The following is a 26,315-nucleotide window of genomic DNA, read 5'->3' on the forward strand; positions in this document are numbered from 1 at the left end:
GATGTCAGTAACCACCATGGAGAGTGTTGAGCTGGCAGAGTTACTGGAGATAACTCATTTCAGCTCTTCTAGGCATCATCTGGTACATGACCAAGACATGGAGATGGGAATTTTCTGATGGCTGATGGATTAAGATGTCTAGATACTGGATGTTGTCTTCCATTACATATTATAGTTGTGGTTGTTGGACAGAACATCTCCATGTAGCTTCCGCATGTGGACTGTTTTTTGTTGTTGTTGTTGTTGTTGTTTTGTTTGTTTGTTTATTTTTATAAGCAATGGCTTGACTCCCAGGGCCAACTGAAACTCCATCTCTTGTGCAAGCTAGCTCTCAGGGTCCCATAAACTCTCCTCTGCCATATTTTGTTCTGTTGGGAGAAGGAGCCCTGTCCTTCTACTCCTGTAGAGCAGCATTCTGCTGGAGAAGCATGAAGAACTGGAAATATTGCTGTGGCCATTTTTGGAAAATACAATCTGCCACACTCATCAAAACTGCCAAGAAATTTCAGCTGCAAAGAACACATCCCATCTTGGTTTAGCTAGGAGTGCAATATAAAGAAAATGCCACATTTTTTTCTTATAGACTTAATGTTTCTATAATTTAAGAATTTGTATATTTAGCCTTAAACTTCTAGGCCACTTTATGTCTTATTTCTAAATGAAATAGAACAATTTATAATGTATAATTTAACAAAAGGTTGCCTACATAGTCAAGAAAACTTTATCATTCAATTTTATTTCATCTGTATTCCACATAACTACTTGAACCCTACTTTAACCACCTTCTTCAGGGTAGCTCTTATCCTGCCATGGATTCTACTCAAATAATCTTCACACTTTTTAAAAAAAATTAATAAAGCAATTCTTTGACAATTTCATGTATACATAATGCATTCTGGTTACTTCCTTCCATGCCCTTTCTTCTCTCCTTTTTATACCTATTAACCTCCTCCTCTATAAATTTCTTTCACAGATTTTTATGTTTTAAAATGTATTTTGTGACTGAGATAAACCAGAGTTACCTATTTGACCATTGGTCTGAGTTATTCACTAGAATCTCATAGATTCATCAATCAATATCTGCACAGAAATTTGACCTTATCACATATATTTTAATAGAAATTTGTCCTCACTGTTTTCTTGGTGGTTGGGTATTTGACATACCTTGGAAACAGGAATTTCAATTACAGGATTTCTTCCATCAGACTTGTTTATGGGCGTGCCTATAGTGGCATTTTCTTGATTAATTACTGATGGGGGAGGGTCCAGACTACTCTGGATAGTTTTACCACTGGACAGGGAGTACTGGGCTCCATAAGAAAGCAAGCTCAGCAAGTCATGGGGAGGAAGCCACAAAGTAATATTCTTGTGTGTTCCCTATTTCAGTTCCTGCCTCCATGTTCCTGCCAAAACTCCTGCCCTGGTTTCTGTCCATGATGGACTATAACTTGTTTTTAGTTCTCAAACCTGGCCAAATGGCTGAGGTTATTAAACATAGCAAAGTAGACCTGGCCACTAGGCTCTTCCAGCATCCCCCAGTCTCTAATGGTTACAGGATATTGCTGGCATACTCCCTACTCCAGAGATCTTCCCTCGAAGTCTCTTCCCTTGTGGAGTTCAACAATTTGGTTACCTGGTCTTTGGTCTACCCTTTAGCCTCCTAGTCTCTTGGTCAGTCTCTTGACCCAGGTTGTCCCTCTTTGTCAGTGGATTCTTTCTTGCTATCCTTCCTCCTCTCTCCTTTCATAACAGCTCAGTTTGGCCATGTGAACTCTGGAATCTCTCAGATATCTTTGCTTCTGGCTATTCTCTGCCTTTTACCTTCAACAAACTTTCTTCTTTACCATACCTAGCAGCAGCCATGTCCTTTCCTTCTTTATTTCCTGTTTAAATCCTCTTGTAACCTGAAATAAGCCTTTTCCCTCATCAAAAAGGTTTTGGTCATGTTATTTATCTCAACAATAAATAGCAAACTATGAATTATTTATTTTATTTTCATCCACATTTCAACTCTACATAAAGATATAACAAAGTCTATCAGATCTATCCCTATAAATCTTTCAGATTATAACATACATACGTATTCTCTGCAGTGGAGAAGAAAGACACATGTAATGCTCAAACAACATCTGTCTTTCCACTTCTAATGCATGTTTTCATATCCCATTTCATTTCATTAATCTAAAAGCTTTACTTGCCAGTACAACTTCCACATTATATTCCTTACTGTAGACATTTAATTTTAATTTTGAGGCATCCTTCATATAATGCTGACTCCCTAACCTTGTTTATTATAAGCTTTCCTCATATTTTATCATATTTTGAATTAAAATATAATTATTTTGCTTCCTCTTTCCCTTTGCTTCCTCTACCTTCTTCATATCACCTTTATCTAATCAATACAATACCCTCTACTCTCAAATTAATAGACACTTTTAAAATTAGTATTGTTCCACAGATACACATAAATGCACAAATACATAAATACAACTTCCTGACCACTTTTTTATTTGTGCACAGATGGTCTCAGACATAATCACTTTGTATTGAATAACTAATCAAGAATTCATCCTCGGGAGAGGTAAATTCTCAGACATTAGTGACTTTAGTTCTTTTTTAAATTTCCTTGGAGCCCTGCGAGATTCTTTTTATCTTGATTTAGCATGTCTGTTGACATTGTGATTGTTTGAGTCTTATATAGTCCTTTCTAGGAGAGGTGGTCACATAAAAAATATCTGCTATTCTGAATTATAATCTCCCCAGTCACTCTTTCATGGTTTTCCTTGAGCAGTAGATATAAGAACTGTGGTACAGATACATACATGAGGCTGGGATTCCCAGCTAATCTCTGCACTGTGTCCATGTGTAGACTTGACCTAAGCCCAAAATATAGAAACCTTCTCAAGTTACACTTCCTTAAAAACCTAATTGCAATAAGATCTCACCATTTACTAAATACAATACAAATTCTATCACTTCTAAAACGGATTCTAATGTTGTATGTTGCTTTTAGCTAGCTTAATAGTCTCGACCTTCTTCATGGAGATTCATATTTACCTTTATCTTGTAACAAAACTTATATTTCCATCTGAAATATATGGAAGAAAAAATAACGAATGATAAATTTTAGTTATGTGTTTCACATGGCTTCTGAAGACATGTGAAATGGTCAAAATATGAATCATATTCTAATCATATTGAAAAGTCACTGACTTATTTAAATATAGAAACTATGTCATTGTTTTTTCTCTAGTGTTATCTCTCTCTCTCTCTGTGTGTGTGTACGTGTATGTGTGGTGTGTGTGTGTGTGTGTGTGTGTGTGTGTGTGTGTGTGTAGGGGGGAAGGAAACAGACAGACAGAGACAGAGCCTATTAAGTTTAATAAGGATTGCTTACATGAACATGATTTGGAGATGATTTACTGGACCATGGGCAACTAAACAATGTTCACTTCTGCAGAAGTGTCTCATCCTCCCCTAGCAGCCACTCACTGTCAATGGGTCCTCAGGAAGCTTTGAAGCTTTTCAAGCTCCTCTCCCATCACTGATGGAATCTTGTCTAGAACTTACTCAGGTAGCACAGGTGCTGTGAGTTTGTGAGTACAAAGACCAAACCATATCCAGGATACTTTCATAGCATTTCTCCTTGTCTTTCATTTAGCACTGAACACTCAACAATACATATTTCAGTATAATGACTAGGAAAGTGTCACTATGATAACTGTTGTCCATTGCAAAAGAAGCCAAGAGATAGTACTTACCTCTAAGTTGTGTGGCAAGGAAAATAGAGAAAGGAAAATAATTTAAAAATTTGAACCAGTACTGCATGTAATCTAGGTTGAACTATTTAGTCAATTAATTCACAAAAATCTATTTTGACCCCTGAAAATATACAATATTTTCAAAATGTAATACATATAATTAGAGAAAACACACAAATCTTCCTTTTTGTTAGGAGTTTCCCATCCTCTTTACAACTTAAACATAGGAATATGTATATAGGCAAGAATTAGATAAAGAGAAAGAAATAATTTGTTACTGAAAAGGGGGACTCTTAGTAGCAATAAAACTTATTAAAGGAAATCGTGAGGAAGAAAATGTATAATTGGATTTTGAAATAATGCTGGGATTTAGAGGTAATATGAAGAAAGATTTTAGGTAGAGCAATTCTCACCTCTATGGTGTTATTAATTTATCACATAAATTGCTTAGTATTTTATCTAGAAATTTGCAGACATCATTCCTAAATTGGTCTTGATCTGGTGATTGGTGCATTACAAGTAAGTAACAACAGTAAATAATTCATAATCAAATCTCCCTTGCAGACATATGTAAACACGTAAATATCTATAATAAATTAGAAGGGAACATGATGACTTTGATTTGATTGACAAAACTACCTGATGCTTTGTCTCCAGGGAGATATCATCAAGCATGCTGCAGATAATCCACTGCAAATTAGAGTGGCTTGCATGACTTTGTTCAGAAGCTCAATTAACTTTGAGATTTAGAAGCTTTAGGGAACAAGGTTTAGGATGATAATAAGGGTTTGTTAGTCTATCTGCATATACTAAGATAGGCAACAATGAAAATAATCACTTAGAAAATACTAATATATATGTGAAAATCATAAAACCTCAATATGGTTATCAATTATATTTTAAAAGTATGCTCTTTTGTGTTGTTTTCTTTGACATTTTGCAGCATCTAACTTTTAATATCTTTATTAACATAACAATTTCAAAGTCCAGGGATTTACTTCTTATACATAGATGTTATTTATTAATGTTTTCATAAAACCACATTTATATTTTATTTAAAAGGCACAATGAACCACTTAAAACTGAAAATTCTGTTTTGTTTCTTCTTTATAATTATTTTTAAGAATTATATTTTTCTTCCATAAATATGCTACAATCTTGTCAAAAAATTGGAACTCATAATTAATTAATGTACCATTAGCACAAGCTAAAACCCATTTTTCTATCCAATAATACCAGTAAAATTTTGAGCTATAACCTGCTATCCTTTCCTTTTGTCTTTTCTCTAGGAAATTAACCTTTTTATAATGGTGGTTCAAATGATAGAGAGCTAAGTGTTTACTTTTTCTTTTTCTTTTGTACCTAAGAATAATGTCAAAAGTATTAAATTAATAAAATTGTGCATGACTTTTAGAAATAATCACTTGTGTTTATTACAAGACAGGTAAATGGCAAACTAATAAGGTTCATTTGATTTTTGATAAATGTTTCTCCTTGAGGTAAAAGCTGTGAAAAAACAAGGCCAAATAAAACAAACAAAATCCCTGTAAGGAGTGATTGCTTTTCAGAACTTGTGTACAAAGTTACCGTATTCCTCCATTTGGACGGCTGAGAATTCACTGACTTCCACTGATTTCATCTCATTGATGAAGAATGATTGGTGTCCATTTATAAGCCGCATAAGCAATGAACAGCATCTTCTGAAGAACACAGAGAGATAGAAAGACAATAGGTAAAGTAGACTCTGGATCGTGTTTTAACTCCTCTCACACATTTGTTAGATTCCCTGGTCTTTTGATGTTTAAAGTAACCTGGAATGCCAAGTCCTAAATGGGATGTTTCCATCACTCCGTCCCCTCATGGCACAGGGAATTACAGTGAAAGAGAAGGCAGAAAGACTTTACGAGCAAGCAGGGATGGAAGACACCAAGGAAGCAAAGCCTTCTAGATACTCCAGGACTGATTAACATACATATGAACCCATGGATGAGTTCTGTGGCGATATGCACAGGTCTTGCACAAGTTTAAACCAAATGAAAAAAAATGGAATGTTCATCTGGGTGGGTGAGGAAGAGGGATGTATCTGGAAGGAGTTTGGGGAGGGGAAACTATAATCAGAATATACTGTACAAAATTTTCTTTCAATAAACAAATGTTAGTAAAGAGTGCTAACAGTGTTGTTGTGAAAAGGAGATAGGGAAAATAGTATCTTAGTAAGGGTTTTAATGTTGTGAACATATACCATGACAAAGGCAACTCTTATAAGAACAACATTTAATTGGGGCTGGCTTACAAGATCAGAGGTTCAGTCCATTATCGTCAAGGCTGGAATACGGCAACATCCAAACAGGCATGGTTCAGAAAGAGCTGAGAGGTCTACATCTTCATCTGAAGGTTGCTAGCAGAAGACTGACTTCCAGGCAGCCAGGATGAGGGTCTTAAAGCCCACACCCACGGTGACACAGCTACTCCAACAGGGCTACAACCTCTGCTAGTGTCAGTTTCTGGGCTGAGTATGTGCAAACCATCATATTTCACTCCCTGGCCCTCATAGGCTTGTGCAAACATGAGTCTATAGGAGTCATAGCTAAGCACAGCATGATGCAAAATATATTTAGTCCAACCTCAAAAGTCCCCATAGTCTATAACAGGCCCAACAAAGTTAAAAGTCCAAAGTTCAAAGTCTCTTCTGAGATTCATCCAATCACTTAACTGTAACCCCCAAAGCAAGATAGGATACCAACTGGGCAAACCCCAGTCTTTGCATCTGCATGGCTGATGTCAAAGCAGTCTTCAAATTTCCAACTCCTTTTTCATTTTTGTTGACTGCAACAGTTTTTTTCTTCTTGTTCCACTCCTGTTAGCAGCTTTCCTCAGCAGATATTTCCTGGCTCTGGAATTTTCAATGTCTGGGATCCACACATGGTCTTCTGCATTCTTCTAGCTCTTCCCTCAGTAGTACTCAAAGTTCAGGTTGATTCAGTTTACTGCCGCTGCTGTTCCTGGTGATCACCCCCTGGTACTGGAATCTCTAATACACTGGGGTCTTCCGATGCAACTAGGGTTCACCAATAGCCTGTCCTAGGCTCTCTTCATGATACCAAGCCTTCATGATACCTTTGCACAGCCCCTTCAGTCCTGGGCCATCAACTGCAACCGAGACTGAACCTTCACCAATGATTTTCTATGATCTCTAACAGTGCCGAGCCTCAGCTGCTCTTCATGACCCCCTCATGCCTTCAAAACCAGTACCACCTGGATGACCCCCGAATTACCAAGTATAGCTGAAGCAAGACGTGCAACCTTGGATATTTTTGGAATACAGCTTTTTTGTGTTTTCAGAAAACACTTCTCAGAAGATTTCACCACAGTGGTGCTGCTCTCTTCTTCAGAGCTAATTTCTTAGCTCCAGCTCACCAGCATCGATTGTCCCAGTAGTCCCTTCTATTCTGGGCTCCAATGCCAGAGCCACATGGCTGAATCTTCTGAGCTCCACTGCTTGCCGGAGCTAGAACATGCCCCTCTTGTTCTATTACATCATCAGCTTTCTGTTTTCCAGCTCCCTCACTGCCCAAGCCTGGCTGTCCTGTAACTTGCTCTGTAGATTGACCTTGAACTCAGAGATTTGCATGGCTCTATCTCTTGGGATTCAAGGTATGTGCCATCATGCCTGGACTTAAGCTTTTCTTTACCTAGAAATTGCTTTGTCCCAGGCTGGCCTTGAACTCTTGAGATCTGCCTGACTTTGTCTCCTGGGACTAAAGGTGTGTAACACCATATTTAAACCTAACCTTAGCTGGGTGAGATCTTGCCCCACAGTCCCACTCCCTTAATCTGTTAAGTCCCAAAACATAGGATTCAGCTCCATTCTACTTCCTGGTGTGTGTTTAATACTTGAACCATATATGTTATATTTTCACTTTCTCAGCATGCTACGCTTGTTCAAAATGCTCTTCAGGAGACTTAACTGGAGAATGAAGTCTCTGCTGGGTGTTCAGTGCAATTAATCTATGTCTCTTCACCTTAGACTTATTCAAACTCTTCAGACAAGGGCAAAAATTAGTCACATTCTTCACCAAAATACCAGAAAAAAAAAAAAACAGTCTCTAGACCTCATACTGAAATTCTTCTACACTGAAACTTCTTGGGCCAGGTCTGCAAAATTCAAATCATTCAAAGCAACTAAGTTTTACATGTTCCTACCAGGATAGCCAATTAAGCCCCACATAAAGCACCCCACTGCCTTCCAAAAATCCAAATATCTACATTCTTTTAATAAAAGCATTGCCAGACCTATCACAGAAATTCTCCACTTCAGGTACCAACTTCTGTCTTAGAGTTTTACTGCTGTGAATAGACACCATGACCAAAGCAATTCTTTGCCTAAGAATTTCATGTAGTCATTGTTTTTAATAACTGAGTAGTATTCCATTGTGTCAATGTACCACATTTTCTGTATCCATTCCTCTGTTGAAGGACATCTGGGTTTTTTCCAGCTTCTGGCTATTATAAATAAGGCTGCTATGAACATAGTTGAGCATGTGCCCTTGTTATATGTTAGAGAATGTTTTGAGTGTATTCCCAGGAGTTTTATAGCTGGGTTGTCAGGTAGTACTCTGTTTTCAGGAACTGATTTCCAGAGTGGTTGTACCAGTCTGCAATTCCACCAACAATGGAGGAATGTTCCTCTTTCTCCACATCCTCGCCAGCATCTGTTTTCACCTGAATTTTTGTTCTTAGTCATTCTGACTGGTGTGAGGTATCTCAGGGTTGCTTTAATTTGCATTTCCCTGATGACTAAGGGTGTTGAAAATTCCTTTCTTTTTCTTTTTTTATTGGATATTTTTTATTTTCATTTCACATGTTGTCCCCGTTCCCGGTTTCCTATTCATAAACCCCATACCCCTGCTTCTGTGAGGGTGTTCCCCAACCCACCGTCCACCTCCTGCCTCCCTGCCCTGGCATTCCCCTACATTGGGACAGCAAGCTTTGGCAGGACCATGGGCTTCACCCCCTTTTACTATGAGGGTATTTCCCTCCAAAACCCCTTCAATTCTGACCTCCCTCTTGACATTACCCTGCACTGGGGGTCAGGGTCCAGCCTTGCCAGGACCAAAAGCTTCTCCTCTCATTGGTACCCAACAAGCCCATCCTCTGCTATATATGCAACAGGAGCCATGCATCTGTCCATGTGTACTCTTTGGATGGTAGTTTAGTCCCTGGTGGCTCTGGTTGGTTGGTGTTGTTGTTCTTATGGGATTGCAAGCCCATTCAGCTCCTTCAATCCTTTCTCTAACTCCTCCAATGGGGGATACCATTTTCACTTCAATAGTTTGCTGCTAGCATTTGTCTCTGGATTTGTTATGTTCTGGCAGAGCCTCTCAGGAGACAGCTGTATCAGGCTCCTGTCAGCATGCACTTCTTAGAATCAGCAATATTGTCTGGGTTTGGTGACTATATATATATATATGCAGGATCGCCAGTAGGGCAAGATCTGAATGGCCATTTCTTCAGTCTCTGCTCCAAACTTTGTCTTCATATATCCTCGTATGAATTTTTTTGGTTATCCCTTCTAAAGACTAAAGCATTTGCACTTTGGTCTTCCCTCTTTAGCTTCATGTGGTCTATGGATTGTATCTTGGATAATCTAAGCTTTTGTGCTAATATCCACTTATCAGTGAGTGAAGACCATGTGTGTTTTTCTGTGATTGAGTTACCTTACTCAGGATGATATTTTCTAGTCAATCCACTTGGCTATGAATTTCATGAAGTCATTGTTTTTGATATCTGAGTAGTACTTCATTTTGTACATGGATGACAATTTTTGTATCCATTCCTCTGTTGAAGGATGTCAGGGTTCCTTCCAGCTTCTGGCTATTATACATAAGGCTGCTATGAACATAGTAGAGCTTGTGTCCTTGTTATATGTTAGAGAATATTTTGGGTGTATTCCCAGGAATGTATAGCTGGGTCCTCAGGTAGTACTATGTCCAATTTTCTGAAGAACCTCCAGACTGATTTCCAGAGTGGTTGTACCAGCTTACAATCCCACCAACAATGAAGGAGTGTTCCAATTTCTCCATATCCTCACCAGCATCTGCTGTCACCTGAGTTTTTGTTCTTAGTCATTCTGACTGGTGTGAGGTGGAATCTCAGGGTTGTTGTGATTTGCATTTCCCTGATGACAAGGATGTTGAACATTTCTTTAGGTGTTTCTTAGCCATTTGGTATTCCTCAGCTGAGAATTCTTTCTTTATCTCTGTACACCATTTTTAACAGGGTTATTTGAGTCTCTGGAGTCTCACTCCTTGAGTTCTTTGTATATTTTGGATATTAGCTCTCTATCAGATATAGGATTAATAAAGACCTTTTCCTAATCTGTTGGTTGCTATTTTATCCTAATGACAGTGTCCTTTACCTTATAAAAGCTTTGCAATTTTGTAAGGTCCCATCTTTTGATTATTGACCTTAGAGCATAAGCCATTGGTGTTCTGTTCCCCAGTGCCGATGTGTTTGAGGCTCTTCCCCACTTTCTCTTCTATCAATTTCAGTGTATCTGGTTTTATGTGGTAGTCCTCGATCAACTTGAAGATAAGCTTTGTACAGGGTGATAAGAATGGTTCAACTTGCATTCTTCTACTTGCTGAACTCCAGTTGAACCAGCACCAATTGTTGAAAATGGTATCTTTTTTTCCCACTGGATGGTTTTAGTGCCTTTGTCAAAGATCAAATGACCATAGGTGTGTGGGTTCATTTCTGGGTCTTCAATTCTATTTCACTGATCTACCTGCCTGTCTCTGTACAAATACCATACAGGTTTTTTTTTTTTTTTTTTTTGTATCACTATTGCTCTGTAATAATGTTTTAGGTCAGGTATGTTTGAGGTCAAGTTCTTTTATAGTTGAGGATAGTTTTTGCTATCCTGGGTTTTTGTTATTCCAAATGAATTTGCCAGTTGCACTTTCTAACTCTTTGAAAAAGTTAGAATTGGGATTTTGATGGGGATTGCAATGAATCTGTAGATTGGTTTTTGACAAAACAGCCAATTTTATAGTATTAATCCTGCCAATCCAGGAACATGGGAGATCTCAAGTCTTCTTCAATTTCCATCTTCAGAGACTCGGAGTTCTTGTCATACAGATCTTTCACTTGCTGGGTTCAAGTCATACTGAGGTATTTTTATATTATTTGTGACTATTGTGAAGGGTGTTGTTTCCCTAATTTCTTTCTCCTCCTGTTTATTCTTTGAGAAGAGGAAGGCTACTGATTTATTTGTTTTAATTTTATACCCTGCTACTTTGCTGAAGTTGTTTTTCAGGGTTAGGAGTTCTCTGGTAGAACTTTTGGGGTCACTTAAGTATACTATCATATCATCTACTAATAGTGATATTTTGACTTCTTCCTTTCTTATTTATGTCCCTTTGACCTCCTTTTGTTGTCTGATTGCTCTATCTAGGATTTCAAGTACTATATTGAATAAGTAGGCAGAGAGAGGGCAGCCTTGTCTAGTCCCTGATTTTAGTGGGTTTGCTCCAAATTTCTCTTCATTTAGTTTGATGTTAACTACTGGTTTGCTGTATATTGTTTTTACTATGTTTAGGTATGGGCCTTGAATTCCTGATTTTTCAACACTTTTAACATGAAGAGGTATCGAATTTTGTCAAATGCTTTCTCAGCATCTAATGAGATGATCATGTATTTTTTTCCTTTGAATTTGTTTAATGGTGAATTACATAGATGGATTTCTGTATATTGAACCATCCCTGCATCCCTGGGATGTAGCCTACTTGATTGTGATGGATGATCATTTTGATGTGCTCTCAGATTTAGTTTGTGAGAATTTTATTGAGTATTTTTCAATTGATATTTATAAGGGAAATTGGTCTGAAGTTCTCTTTGTCTGTTGGGTCTTTTTTGGTTTTGGTATAAGCATAATTGTGGCTTCATAGAAGGAATTGGGTAGAATTCCTTCTGTTTCTATTTTGTGGAATACTGTGTACAGTATTGGTATTAGGTGTATGAAGATTTGAGAGAATTCTGCACTAAACCCTTCTGGTCTTGAGCTTTTTTGGTTGGGAGACTTTTAATGACTGCTTTTATTTCTTTAGGAGTTATGGGACTGTTTGGATAGTTTATCTGATCCTGATTTAACTTGCTATCTGTCTAGATACCCATTTCATTTCCTCCAGATTTTCCAGTTGTGTTAAGTAGTTGGCTTTTGTAGTAGGATCTGATAATTTTTTAATTTCCTCAGATTCTGTTGTTATGTCTCCCTTTTTATTCACGATTTTGTTAATTTGGATACTCTCTCTGTGCCCTCTGGTTAAGTCTGGCTAAGGGTTTATCTATCTTGTTGATTTTTTTCAAAGAACCAGCTCCTGGTTTTGCTGATTCTTTGTATAGTCCTTTTTGTTTCTACTTGGTTGATTTGAGCCCTGAGTTTCATTATTTCTTGCTGCCTACTTCTCTTGGGTATATTTGGTTCTTTTTGTTCTAGGGCATTTAGGTGTGCTGTCAAGCTGCTCGTGTATGCTCTCTCCACTTTCTCTTTGGAGGCACTCAGAGCTATGAGTTTCCCTCTTAGCACTGCATTCATTGTGTCCCATTAGTTTGGGTATGCGTGCCTTCATTTTTATTAAATTCTAGAAAGCCTTTAATTGTTTTCTTTATTTCTTCATTGACCAAGTACCATTGAGTAGAGCATTGTTCAGCTTCCATTTGTATCTGGTCTTTCTCTCGTTTTGTTCTTATTGAAGACCAGTTTTAGCTCATGTTGTTCTGATAGCATGCATATTATTATTTCCATCTTCTTGTATCTATTGAGACCTGTGTTGTGACCAATTATATCTTCAGTTTATGAGGTGCTGAGAAGAAGGCATATACTTTTGTTTTAAGATGAAATGTTCTATAGATATCTCTTAAATCCATTTGCTTCATAACTCCTGTTAGTTTCTCTGTGAGTCTGTTTAGTTTTTTTTTTTTTTTTTTTTTTTTTTTTTTTTCTACGTGGAGAGGTTTAATGAGAGAAGAGTAGAAGAGCGGAAAGGTGGCCGGCCATGGGTGCGTGGGATTGGGGGGAGATGGGGAAGGGGCAAGAGCAGCAAAGAACAAGAGTAAAGAGTAAGAATGGGTAAGAGCGAGTCTGTTTAGTTTTTGTTTCCATGGTTTGTCCACTGATGAGAGTGGGGAATAGAAGTCTCCCACTATTATTATATGAGATGCAATGTATGCGCTGAGCTTTAGTAAGGTTTCTTTTATGAATATGGGTGCACTTTGCATTGGCATTCATAATGGAGAGTTCTTCTTGGTAGATTTTTCCTTCGATGAATATGAAGCATCTTTCCTTATCTTTTTTTTATAACTTTTGGTTGAAAGTAGATTTTATTTGATATTAGAATGGCTACTCCAATTAGTTCCATAGGTCCATTTGCTTGTAAAGTTGTTTTCCAACCTTTTACTCTAAGGTAGTGTTTGTCTTTGTCACTGAGGTGTGTTTTCTTTATGCCCCAAAATGCTAGGTCTTCTTTACATATCCAGTCTGTTAGTATATGTCTTTTTATTGGGGAAATTGAGTCAATTGATGTTGAAAGATATTAGGGACCTATGATCGTTTTTCCTGTTATTTTTGTTGTTAGAAGTAAAATAATGTTTGTATGGCTATCTTCTTTTGGGTTCGTTGGAGGAGTAGTCTGGGACAGGATCCTTCTTGTTTCTGTCTGAGCCTGGAGCTGAACCAGTACCATAGCTCTCTGTACCCAGATCCTTCTGGGAGACAGCTGGATTCTCAGAAGTGCTGACACTCCTGAGGGTACAAGTGATACCACCACTTCTGCTCACATTCCTGGTCCAGGAGGAACCCACCTGGAGCCCTCAGGACATAGAAACTGAGGAGCTGTCTGGAACAGGATGCTTTGGGTTTCTGCCTTCCCCCGGAGCTGACCCTGTGCAACAGCTCTCTGTACCCAGATCTACTGTCTTGCAGGAGTCCTGATACACAGGCTTACAGGAGGGTCAAGCCACTGTCAGAGACAGCAAGCCCAACTAAGACCAGAGATAATCGGATGGTGAGAGTCAAGGGCAAGAACCTCAGCAACAGAAACCAAGGCCACAGTTCCCCACCACAGCAAGACCTGGATACCCCAACCAAATAAGCACGATTTTGATTTCAAATCACAACTCATGATGATGTTAGAGTACTTTAAGAAGAACATAAATAATTCCTTAAAGAAATACAGGGCAACACAGATACGGTTGAAGCCCTTAAAGAGGAAACACAAAAATCAACCAAACAGGTGAAGGAGTTGAACAAAACCATCCAGGATCTAAAAATGGAAACAGAAACAATAAAGAAATCACAAAGGGAGATGACCGCGGAGATAGAAAACCTAGGAAAGAGATCAGGAGTCATAGACACAAGCATTATCAACAGAATACAAGAGACAGAAGAGAGAATCTCAGGGACAGAAGATACCATAGAAAACATGGACACAACAGTCAGAGAAAATGCAAAACGCAAAAGCTACTAACCCAAAACATCCAAGAAAACCAGGCCACAATGGGAAGATCAAATCTAAGGATAATAGGTATAGAAGAGAGTGAAGACTCCCAACTTAAAGGGCCAGTAAATATCTTCAACAAAATTATAGAAGAAAGAAAGAGATGCCCATGAACATACAAGAAGCCTACCGAACTCCAAATAGATTGGACCAGAAAAGAAATTCCTCCCTTCACATAATAGTCAAAACACCAAATGCACAAAACTAAGAAAGACTATTAAAAGCAATGAGGGAAAAAGACCTGTCAGAATTATAACAGACTTCTCACCAGAGACTATGAAATCCAGAAGATCCTGGGCAGATGTCATACAGACTCTAACAGAACACAAATGTCAGCCCAGGCTACTATAACTAGTGAAACTCTCAATCAACATAAATGGAGAAACCAAGATATTCCATGACAAAACCAAATTTACACAACATCTTTCCACAAATCCAGCCCTATAAAGGATAATAGAGGGGAAAGGCCAACACAAGGAAGAAAACTACATCTTAGAAAAAGCAAGACCAAGCCAATTCTTATAAGAACAACATTTAATAGGGGCTGGCTCACAGGTTCAGAGGTTTAGTCCATTATCATCATGGTGGGAACATGGCGGCATCCAAGCAGACAAGGTGCAGGAGGAGCTGAGAGTTCCATGTCTTCATCTGAAGGCTGCTAGCTGAATACTGACTTCCAGGCAGCTAGATGCATGACTCTAGCCACATATGTGCCAGAGGATGGCATTGTCCAGCATCAATGGGAGGAAAGGCCCTTGGTCCTATGAATGCTTGGTTTCCCAATGTAGGGGAATGTCAGGGCATTGAGGTTGGAGTGGGTGTGTGAGATTGTGAGCATCCTCATAAAAGCAGGGGGATGGTGAAGGGAGTATGGGAGAAGGGGGAAAGGGTATAACATTAAAATGTAAATACATAATATAGCCAAGAAAAATAAAATTATTAAAAAATAGAAAATAAAAATAAAAATTTTTTAAAAAAGCCCACACCCATAATAACGCATCTACTCCAACAGGGGCACCTTCTAAGAGTGTCAGTCCCTGGGCTGAACATACATAAACCATTACAGAGAGCACATAACGAATGATATAATTTTTATTCATTTTATAGTAGCACAAAATTTCAGATAAGTGACAGTGATATTAAATTAAAGAAAAATATTAAAACTTGTATGCATGCATTTTAAACTTGAATGGGTGATATTGCAATCTGTAGCATTTGTGTTCACATTCACTTCTCAATTGCTTTTGACCAAAAATTTACCATTTGGCTTTTTCTCATAAGTATTTTTCTCCAAAAGATCTCACCAAAGCACTGTGCGACAGTCTCAAGTAGAAATAATCTAAAAAATGAGCTTATTTAGCAAAGTAATTTCCTACATAAAATAACACATTAGATAATCATTCATCAAAATACGGTAGATATTCTATGGTTGTATTATAGTGATGTCAATTTGAAACAAAATTTAAAAATTTTGAAGATGCAGTATTATTTTACCTTTGTCTGAATTTTCAAGGATTTGCTGTTCATATTGAGATCTTTGTTCCACTTGGAATGGTTTTTTGGTGTATAGTTGGGTCACTTCTTAAATTAGACAATTCTGTGCAAACAAGATTTCCATATCTGAAAGAATGAAACAAGGCACCTGCTTCTTGCTAGTTACAAAATCAATTAACAAGTTAAAACCTAAGTGTAAGAGTTAAAACTCAAATTAATAGAAAAATGCATAGAGAAAATACTTCAGAACATTGGGACAGACAGTATATTTTTCTCTGTAACAAAACTTTTGGTTTCATATTTATTTGTAATTAACAACAACAACAAGCGTGCATGTTTCCTTCCTTCCTTCTTCTAAGTGCACTTTACAGCACATAAAGTTGGCTACTTAGGTTCTACATTTTGAACACATTTCAGAAAGCATCTTTCCAAGGCTCTGGAATCCTTTTGGACCTATATTCTTATCTTCAAGCAACTTTATCTAATAATTTTCTATTAAAAACTACTTATTAGTTCATTGAGATTTTAATACAATGTATTTTTATCACATTACCCCTGAATTCCTACCCTTATCTCCTCCCAAATCCCTCTTACCCTAATTTCATTTATCTGAAAAATTTTAAGTCAATAAACCATAGACTCCAACTTGTGATGCTCATACTCTTTTAGGTGTGAAGCCTTCTACTAAAGGTTGGTAAACCTACCAGGAGCCAAAACCTTGACTACCCATTCTCCAGAACCCAAGAACTGTTTATGGCCCTCGATTAGGAATAGCAGGTGGTGTATGCCTGCACTGTAGGCTATAGACTAGCTTGATGTTGAACAGGTCATGGGAAGTTCATGAATACAGTGCTCTTGCAATGTCAGAATGCATTATTTTGTTCTATTCTCCCCAGATTTTTGATCTTGCCATCTTTCTGCCTCTTCTTCCAGCCTGAGTTCCTGAGTTTTGGGGAGAGGTTACGATATTGATGTCCTATTTGTGGCCGAGCAATCCACAGTTGCTTAATTTTTATATTTTGATCACTTGTGAGTTTCTGAATTAACCACAACCAATTCACCAAGAAATTTCTCTGATGAGGTCTGAATTAGGACAAATTAAGAGGGAAGTTAAAAGGTTATTTCCTAAAAATTACCTCAGCTTGTCCTGGGGCAGGTTGCAGATAATCCTTGTAAATACTAACCACTTTTATATTATATAAATGAATATCTTTCCTCTCAAATGGAAGAAATGTTTTTGGCAAAAGAAAATGCATGTCATGTTTTTCTCCAGTATGTGTCTTCAGTGCATTTAAAGGCAAAGGCACTATAGTTCTGATGGATGGTTTCATTCTTCAACTGTTTAATGGGTTTTATGTATATCCAAATCTTCTTTTGGAGGTTCCTGGTAGCTGATTTGAGACACTCTCTTCCTATTTTTTCTTCCTTTTAAAAGAATATTTTTAAAAATATACTCTTGTATTATATCCCAATTGTAATTTTCCATCTCTCCCCTCTTCCACTCCTGCCACCCAACCGCTGTACTTTCCTGATCCACCCTCATTTCCTTACCCCCTCATAAAAGAGCAGGAACAGCAATCAAATATGGCATAATAAATGACAATAAGTTTGATGGCTTGTATATGCTTGCTCCAGGGAGTGGCACTATTAGAAGTTGTGACCCTGTTGGAGTAGGTGTGTCACAGTGATTATGGGCTTTAAGACTCTCATCCTAGCTGCCTGCAAGTCAGTATTGTGCTAACAGCCTTCAGATGAAGATGTAGATCTCTTAGCTCCTTCTGCACCGTGACTGCCTGGATGCTGCCATGTTCCCTCCTTGATGATAATAGACTGAACCTCTGAACTTATAAGCCAGTCTCAATTCACTGTTGTTAGTAAGAGTTGCATTGGACATGATGTTTGTTCAGAGCTGTATAAACTCTATGACAATGAGGCCAGTCATATACCATTACATCAAGGCTGGACAGGACAAACAAAAGGAGAAAAAGCATCTCACAAATAGGCAATAGAGTTAGGGACAGTCCCTGCCCCCACGGTAAAGTTTCCCACAACACCATCAAGCGACTCAGCCATAACTTATACACAGAGGACCTTTGTCTACTCTGATCATGACCCTGTTCTCTGCAAGCCTCCATGTGTCCTGGTCATTTGGTTCTGTGGGCTGTGTTCTCATGGTGTCCCTGGCCCCTCTGGTTTTTCTTTAATCCTCTTTTCCTCTTCTCCACAGGCATTCCCAAGTTTGCCTAATGCTTGGCTGGACTCTGTATCTGCCCTCATCAGTTGCTAGATGAAGTCTGTTTGGTCTCTTTGATGATGATTGTGCCAGGCTTCAGTCCCAGCACATTCTACAGGCAGGAGAACCTGAAGGTTGAAGATTTCGTGACTGGCTTGTGGCCCAGTCCCTTCATTTGATGCCTTCATTCATTACAGAAGACGGCTGGTTCAGGCTCCTTGTTCCCTATTATTAGAAGTCTTTACCAGGGTTACCCTCTTGAAGACAGGGAGAAGAGGTATGTGATGTGGAATAATTGGAGAGTAGACCTGGAGGGGGTAAAATCTGGATTGTAAAAAAAGATTAAAGAATAAATAAATAAATGAATAATAAAACCTAAAGAATAAAACAACATGATCATATCAGTAGTTAGTTTAAAAGGCATTGACAAAATCCAGTACTCCTTCACTATAAAAGTCCTGGGATATTCAGGGATACAAGAGTCATAACTAGGGTTGGGGATTTAGCTCAGTGGTAGAGCGCCTGCCTAGCAAGCACAAGGCCCTGGGTTTGATCCCCAGCCCGGGGGAAAAAACAAAGAGTCATAACTAAACATAACAAAGGCAACTTACAACAAGCCTATAGCTGACATTAAATTAAATGGAGAGACTTGAAGCAATTCCACTGAAATCATGAATAAGACAAGGCTGGCAACTTTCTCCATATCAATATAGTACTTCAAGTTCTAACTAAAAAAATGTGACAACAAGAGGAGATCAAGGAGATACAAATGGGCAAAGAAGTTATCACTATTTGCAGATGATATGATAGTATACATAAATGACCCCAAAATTCTACCAGGGAACTTCTATAGCTAGTAATGTCTCAAATCTTTAATTTTATAAATTGGATCTTATCTCTGTGTTGGTTAATTTGCCAAAAAGATTATCAGTCATTTTAAGTTTTTAAAAGAACCAACTCAGTTTTTCTTGATTTCTTACACACTTTTATTTCCATTTTAATTTTAGCCATTATTTTAATTTTCTCTTTCCATCAATTGTTTTTGGGTGTTGTTTATTTTTGTTTTGCCAAGATCTTTGAAACATATTTAAGTTATCACCATCTTTGTGTAGACACTTGATGTTTTCAACTTTCTTCTTAGGATTTGTTGTGTCCTAAATATATGCTGTCTTGGATTCTGTTGTTTCTAATTCTGTGCTAGGACTTGGGTGTCAAGGAATAATTGGTTGAGCTCTCTCTCTCTCTCTCTCTCTCTCTCTCTCTCTCTCTCTCTCTCTCTCTGTGTGTGTGTGTGTGTGTGTGTGTGTGTGTTTTAATTTCTAGTCATTTCTTTTCAGTAGAGAAATTTTAAATTGAGACTAGAGGACTAAATACAAGTACAGTTGAGGTGCCTTTTCCTCTGCAGATCCGGCATTCATGGTCTGAAACTCCCTGGTCTTCCTCTCACCATCAGATATTGCCTTGTGTAGTTGGGGCTTCTTTTGTTGAGACTATAGCTTTGCCTGTGAGTTGAGGAAATCTTAACATGCTCTTGGTCTTGCCTAGAGTCAGATCTGGTCTACATCCTGATTCTTTGTCTATAGCCTATAGCTGTTAGGAGATATAAAAATTCCAACAAACCTCTGTACCTTGCTACTAGTTAAATTCCGTTTCTATCGTGGGTTCCTAGCTTTCCATACAACTAATGCAAGATGTACTTCTCCATAAGTACCAATAGGCCTTACCGAGGCTTAGAGATGTTGTGACTCCTGTTTCTTCAGCAAATGCAGGAGCTGTTGTGTGATAAGTAACTTCTCCCATACCTGGGACCTATGGGTCTAACACAGGCTCAAATCTGATGACTATTCTGGGGCCTCAGTTTCTGCTGAGGCTTCTGGGACCTATGATCTCCTGCAACACTAATAGGCTTTATCCTGATTCAGAGCTGCTGTGCCCTCTGGGTCTCCAACATTGCTTGAAGCTACTGGGTAATCTGGAACTTCTTGCTTACTTCTGGGCTCAACTAGTAGTTAAATCTGTTTCATGAACTGGTTCTGCAGCTTCAATTGAAGTTTGTATAAGACATTTTTGGTTTTGTTTATAATATAATCTAAAAACACAGAAAAGCTAAAATACAAATTGTGTTATATCAAACTATCATTTTCTGTAAGGAAAGGAAATGATCAATTTACTTAAAAAATAATGAAAGAAAATAACTATGAATTGTACTTTTGACAAGGTACTAATATATAGTACATATAAGGAATTGATAGCTGTAATACCTAAATTAGTAAAAATGCTTGTATGTAAATATGAGGACCTTTAGTTTAGATACCCATTAAAAATCTAGCCATAGAAACATACTTCTGCAGCCCCAAAGCTGGGGAGGACAGATAAGAGGATATTTGGGACTTAGTTGAGGAAGATGTCTGAATTAAACCTTTGGCCTCCACAGGAACATGCACATGTTTGCGTGCACTCCATCCCACACATATATACATTCAGTCACACATGTTCATGCAAAGGGACACAAGTACATATATACATTAAACACAAATACAAAAATGAAACATTGTAATATCAAAAGCCAAATGGTGGGATAGAAATCAGCAATGGAAACAGTCATATCTCAAAAGAAGATATTCACAAAGCCAGTAAGTGTGTAAGAAAATGTTCAGCACCAATAATAATAAGGGAGAGGCAAACAAGACCCATAGAAGTTATCTTGAAATTTCAGAAAAAGATTTTACCAAATGGGGATAATGAGTGCTTGTTAGGAAGTACAGGAAAGGGCATCTGTATACTATTTATGGGAGTGCAAATTTGAAAAAAACAGTATGAAAGTCAAAATATTAAAAATTGAGATATCATGTGATCCAACAATCCACTCCTGTACACATAATAAAAGAAATGAAATGAATCAGAGGTATTACCATTCGCAGGTTCATTGCATCACTATACACGACATTCAATAAGTGTCCATAACCATAAGCAGCCCAAGTGTCCATCACCTGTTCAATGCAAAGGAGTAAGTTGTAGATATTAGATATTATTTACTTATAAAAGGATTGAAATTCTATCAGCAGAGTAAACCAGTGAGTAAACCTGGAGATTATCCACACACAGAAAAGCTACTGCACTTTGTTAGTGAATTTACAAACTGTTGATTCATAGAAATTCAGAATTGAATGGTGGACATTAGATGTTATGAAGGGGAAGATAGAACTAAATTATTAGAACACAGTAAGACGTTCTATAATGCCACTTACTGTGCAACAGGAATGAAAAGCTAGTGATGGTGAACTGTGTATTTCAAAAGCTAGAAGAAAAGGTTTCCAATGTGTTCATTAATAACATGTTTCAGGAAATATGTACTTGCTATGATCTAATACATACATATATATCAAATGGAACATCATATAGTACTCTGCAGTTATATGTTCAAATATGTGTGTTTTAATGTCTCAGTTGAGATTATAAATTTAATTACCAATTCTGAAAGCTTTTATATTATACAACAATTAGATTATAGCATGTAAACATAACATGCAATTGCTTATTTAGATAGGTGGGGCACTGCGGTATATTTAATAGTGCCCTGTTTTATTGTGTGGGGACTCTGGTGTCATTTGATTCATCTTTTCTTCAAGAATTTAGTTATAAAATTTTCACATTGGCTTTCTGCTCTTCCTTGTTCCAGCGACAGCTACATCTTCTCATGCAGTGCCAGCCTTCACCCGTAGACAAGATGGTGAAGGTTGGTGTGAACAAATTTGGCTGTATTAGATACCTGGTTACGAGGGATGCCTTCTCTGCATTGCAAAGTGGAGATTATTGCCATCAATGACCCCTTCATTGACCTCAACTACATGGTCTACACGTTCCAGTATGACACTACCCATGGCAAATTCACAGCACAATTAAGATTGAGAATGGAAAGCTTGTCATTAATGGGAAGCCCATCACCATCCTCCAGGAGTGAGATCCTGCTAACATCAAATGGGGTGATGCTGGTGCTGAGTATGTTGTGGAGTCTACTGGTGTCTTCACCCCATGGAGAAGGCTGGGGCTCACTTGAAGGGTGGGGCCGAAAGGGTCATCACCTCCGCCCCTTCTGCTGATGCCCCATGTTTGTGGTGGGTGTGAAGCATGAGAAATATGACAATTCACTCAAGATTGTCAGCGATGCATCTTGTGCCACCAACTGCTTAGCCACTCTGGCCAATCCATGACAACTTTGGCATCATTGTGGAAGGGCTCATGACCACAGTTCATGCCATCACTGCCACTCAGAAGACTGTGGATGGCCCCTCTGGAAAGGTGTTGTGGGGCAACCTAGAACATCATCCCTGCATCCACTGGTGCTGCCAATGTTGTGGACAAGGTCATCCCAGAGCTGACCGGGAAGCTCACTAGCATGGCCTTCTGTGTTCTTACCACAAATGTATCCATTGTGGATCTGACATGTTGCCTAGAGAAACCTGCCAAGTATGATGACATCAAGAATGTGATGAAGCAGGCTTCTGAGAGCCCACTAAAGGCTATCCTGGCCTACACTGAGGACCAAATTGTCTCCTGTGACTTCAACAGCAACTCCCATTCTTCCACCTTTGGTGCTGGGGCTGGCATTGCTCTCAATGACAATTTTGTAAGCTCATTTCCTGGTATGACAATGAATATGGCTACAGCAACAGGGTGGTGGACCTCATGGCCTACATGGCCTCCAAGGAGTAAGAAACCCTGGACCACCCACCCCAGCCCAGCAAGTATACTGAGAACAAGAGAGAGGCCCTCAGTTGCTGAAGAGTCCCCATCCCAACTCAGCCCCCGACACTGAGCATCTCCCTCACAATTCCATCCCAGACCCCCATAATAACAGGGGGGAACTAGGAAGCCCTCCTTATTCTTGAATACTATCAATAAAGTTCCCTGCAAAATTTATTTTTCAGACCATACTTAATTGTAATATACATTGTATGTTATGATTCTGGGCACATGAATAGTTCAAGATCATGCTATGCTTGATTTCTTCTAACTCTATCATTTATTAGTAATGACTACTTATATTTAATTCCAAAAGAAAAAAAATGTGGAAAATTTTCTTGCAATTTAGGTAAAAATTGTGTGGAACAGTTACACTGGAGGTGTCATTATAAAACGTTTCCTTAATTATACTAAACAAATTGATATATTTACATTGTTTTATTCAAGGTTTATCATCTATAATTATGAAAGAAGAAATGTGATTAATAAATTGTCAGTTCATTTTGTAATACCTTAAAGTGCTTTAGCATATTTTAGCATATCATTTTTAGAGCAGCAAATATCTCTAATGTATAGCATTAATAAATGGTGATAGGCGTCACTGTAAACACCGCATCTGTTGTAAACAAAAGTTACACCAAAGACAGCCATGTAGCAGTTCAGAAATTCCATGGTAGTGAAAACAGAGGCCTTCAGAATCATCGGGAGCATATTTTTCTAGTTGAACTTTTGCACTTGGAGAATATTTTTCTTATAGATAAACTATTTACTGAGTTTAAGAGATTAACACCATGTATGTGACATTGTGAAACACTAGAAAGAAAATATTTATTTATATTTTATCTGAGGGAGAAGATTTGGGGGACAAAGGCTATGATAAAATTTTATGTATCTAATCCTAGTCAAGTATTACCACAAAACATAATTAAACACAAATTGAAATTAATTATCAAATGATTTGTCTTAAATGATAATTTTATATCTTGAGTAAAATTTGTACTCTGAAAAATATGTTTAAATATTAAATATATGTGATAAGCCAAATATATTGGCTTTTGTTATTGTCTCTAATGGACAATTATAGGTTTAGAAGCTAACATTATAAAATTCCCTTGCTTGTAAAATCATTGTGTATGTATTCTGTGTTATCATACAAGGCAGACACAACATAGACTAACTGCAAGTAGGACTTCCCTCTTACTATGTGAGAAATACGACAAAATATTTTAATTTCCTTTTCTACATAAGAGAGAGCATAACTATACAACATTTTTAATTGAATAAAAATAAACATAACCCCACTATATGTTCCAGTTGGGTTTCTGTTGCTGTGATAAATAGTGGCCAAAAGCAACTTGAGTAGGAAAGTGTTTATCAGGACAGGAACTCAAGACTGAGACCTGAAGGCAGGAACTGAGATAGAGACCGAATGGAAACCCTTACCCTGGCTTGCTCAGATTGCTTTCTTATACATCCCAGGAGAACCTGTCTAGTGATGACTTTGCCGATGTTGGACTGGGCATGCTTACATCAATTAGCTATAAAGAAAACACCTCAGAAATTGTTCACAGGCATATCCGATGGAGGCAATTTCTTAATTGTGATTGCCTTTTTAAGTATGTCTAGCTTTGTGACAAGTTGACCAAGCTAACCAGGACAGTATCTCAACACATTTTTTTTTTAATTTAGAAGATATTTAATTTCACTTCTAATATTCCATATACTTCAACTTGTGACTACCAAATTCCCAATTTTGTTAGGAACCAACAATTTGATGGTCTTAGAATCAGATTTTTAAGTTAAGAAGGAAAGAGATGACTGGGAAGAGATGAGTTTGTTTCATCTTCTAATCTTGTTAAACACATGGGGCCACACACCCTGTGCTGGGAACAACTTTGGCATTCCATGACTTCCAATAAGCATGCAAGTGAAAGCAACTTTTACTCCTCTGATGATGATCTAATCACGATTAGGCTGAACTCAGAGTGTTGTTAACTATTCCAAAGCTGGGCTTGGAAGCTTATAGCCTCCATACAATCTAGTCTTCCAAGCATATTAATTCAATCTGGTTTGTCTTGGCTTCTGACTGAATTGCTCTATTTGGTCTCACATTAACTCTGTCAATCTGTTCTAATCTGGTTCCTTTATATTCTCTGGCTTTAACTGTTTCTGCAGGCTTGCACTGAACTGCATGAAGTCATGAAGGAACTAAACTGCACTGCATTGCACTCACTGTTCTGACTCCATAGTGACTCACTCTGGGTTCTTTCCTGTGCTGTTCTCAGGAGAGTGGAAGTATCCTATCTCTGACTCATTCTGTCAAATCTTTCTCTGATTCATCACTTTGTCTCACTTTTAATTAGAAGTTACCTTCAAGCAAAAGTGCTTCCTTCTACAAACCAACCCTCTCTACATTGTTTGGTATTAAAGGTATGTACTCAGAGCATTTATGTCCAGCTACAGGGATTAAAGGTGAGTCCTCTACACATATAGTTTCTACAGGCTTGCCTTCAGAAAGGGATAGAATTCTCACCAGGAAATCATTACTTTAGTTTGAGAGGGTTTTTGAAGAACCATTTTATAGTACTATAGAACTATAATTTAAAGCAATATGGTGATTTAATAGTAGCGAAAGTCTTCTTATATTTTCAAATGGGAATAAATCAGTAAACTTTGAGCTTAGGCATGAGACATTTCACTGGTTAGATGATGGCCATTAAGACCCTGTGGTCATCTCTAAAAGAATTAATATTACTGAGCTTGTCAGAACAGACACTTAATGTGGAGACATTAGAAATGAACAAAATCTACAGATTCACCCACATACTGCCAGCCTCTGTGAGGCGTCTTTTGTCCTTGGTTTCATTTTCTGAACCTTTAAATATAATTTTTTTTTTACTGTATTTTTTTTTATTAACTTGAGTATTTCTTATGTACATTTGAGTGTTATTCCCTTTCCTGTTTCCAGGCAAACATCCCTTCCTCCCCCTTCCTTATGGGTGTTCCCCTCCCCACCCTCCCCCATTGCCGCCTCCCCGACAGTCTAGTTCACTGGGGTTCAGTCTTTTAACAGGACCCAGGGCTTCCCTTCCACTGGTGCTCTTACTAGGATATTCATTGCTACCTATGAGGTCAGAGTCCAGGGTCAGTCCATGTATAGTCTTTTAGGTAGTGGCTTAGTCCCTGGAAGCTCTGGTTGCTTGGCATTGTTGTACATATGGGGTCTCAAGCCCCTTCAAGCTCTTCAGTTCATTCTCTGATTCCTTCAACGGGGTCCCTTCTCAGTTCAGTGGTTTGCTGCTGGCATTCGCCTCTGTATTTGCTGTATTCTGGCTGTGTCTCTCAGGAGAGATCTACATCCGGCTCCTGTTGGTCTGCACTTTTTGCTTCATCCATCTTGTCTAATTGGGTGGCTCTATATGTATGGGCCACATGTGGGGCAGGCTCTGAATGGGTGTTCCTTCAGTCTCTGTTTTAATCTTTGCCTCTCTCTTCCCTGCCAAGGGTATTCTTGTTCCCCTCTTACAG

The 26,315-nt window shown here is 38.1% G+C and overlaps 1 pseudogene; it reads left to right on the forward strand.

Annotated features, from left to right (window-relative positions):
• Nucleotides 1-21,826: 21,826 nt before the first annotated feature.
• On the forward strand, nt 21,827-22,745 carry LOC116906076 (annotated as a pseudogene).
• The last annotated feature ends 3,570 nt before the right edge of the window (nt 22,746-26,315 follow it).

Source organism: Rattus rattus, chromosome 7 (assembly GCF_011064425.1).
Source record: "Rattus rattus isolate New Zealand chromosome 7, Rrattus_CSIRO_v1, whole genome shotgun sequence".
Classification (NCBI taxonomy): Eukaryota; Metazoa; Chordata; class Mammalia; order Rodentia; family Muridae; genus Rattus; species Rattus rattus.